Source organism: Myotis lucifugus, unplaced genomic scaffold (assembly GCF_000147115.1).
Source record: "Myotis lucifugus unplaced genomic scaffold, Myoluc2.0 scaffold_234, whole genome shotgun sequence".
Taxonomy (NCBI): domain Eukaryota; kingdom Metazoa; phylum Chordata; class Mammalia; order Chiroptera; family Vespertilionidae; genus Myotis; species Myotis lucifugus.
The window spans coordinates 1,591,483-1,592,913 of record NW_005871282.1 but is presented as its reverse complement, the minus strand read 5'-3'; positions in this window follow the sequence as shown (position 1 = coordinate 1,592,913).

Below are 1,431 nucleotides of genomic sequence, written 5' to 3'. Positions count from 1 at the left end.
TCTGTCTTCACTAACTCTGTGTCTTCACTAACTCTGTCTTCACTAACTCTGTCTTCACTAACTCTGTGTTTTCACTAACTCTGTCTTCACTAACTCTATGTCTTCACTAACTCTGTCTTCACTAACTCTATGTCTTCACTAACTCTGTCTTCATTAACTCTCTGTCTTCACTAACTCTGTCTTCACTAACTCTCTGTCTTCACTAACTCTGTCTTCACTAACTCTATGTCTTCACTAACTCTCTGTCTTCACTAACTCTGTCTTCACTAACTCTATGTCTTCACTAACTCTATGTCTTCATTAACTCTGTCTTCACTAACTCTGTCTTCATTAACTCTATGATCCAACTCTCACGAATGTGGAGTCTGGGAATCAGAGCCAGGTCTTGCTCAGTTTCCCACGATGAACGGGAGGAACTTTATTCATTTTAAACTTTTTTTTTTTTTTTGCTGTGCTATGACACTAGTATGCATGTGTTTTTCAACAACAAAACTGTCATGCGGCCTCGAAAGATAAGTTTATTCCGAACGTGTTTAATGACTCATTGGAATGACCAGGGAGGCGAGTTTTAAGGAAGAAATGACTTTTGATAATATGGCAAATGTGTGAGGTGCAGCAGTAATGAGCATTCCTGAAACCTAAACAGCACTAAACATCCCTTCATTTATCTGAGCACCGGTTTCCTCATCTGTAAACTAAAAATGATGATCACATAAGACCCAAAGCCCCTTATATCTCTAAGCCTTTGAATCAACAAATTATGTGACATTTAGAAATAAATAGGACATGGTGATGTTCATTCTGTCCTTAGTGAATGTGGGACCAGCGGCGCTGAGAAGCTGGTACATGACTGCAATTCTGGAACACAAGGGATGCTAAGCAGTCCTTGCAGACGATCGAAGGAGGACACGGCTAGTAACGTGAAGGGGCTCTAGTCTCTGAAGCTCTATTCTCCTGGCATCTCTATTAGCTGGACCCATGGAAGATTATTACACAATCTTTGACTTTAAGATCAATAGAATCAAGGTCAATGAACATACATGCGTATAAAAAACAGGACACAGACTAACCTCTATCCATGATGACGATGTGGTGGTGAGAACCTGAGCTGAACCTGTTTTGTCACCGGGGATGGGAAACAACCAGGAGTGAAATTGCCAGGTGCTGGGTGTTGTCCCCCGGGGAGGGCGTGGGAGGCTGGTGAGATGTGGTCTCATGTTGGGCTCTCTCCCCAGCCCCGGGGAGGAAGCCGTGATGCAGATTTCACATCGGAACCCCCCTGCCCATGTCTTCTCATCCCCAGGTTTGATACGATACGCGGAAGAGAGATCGGGTCCCCTGGAAAGAGAGCAACATGTAGCTTTGAATATAAATCATGAAAAATTAAAACTCTTCCAGTTAAGTTTGCAAAAACATTAGTGTTTCCCCCCA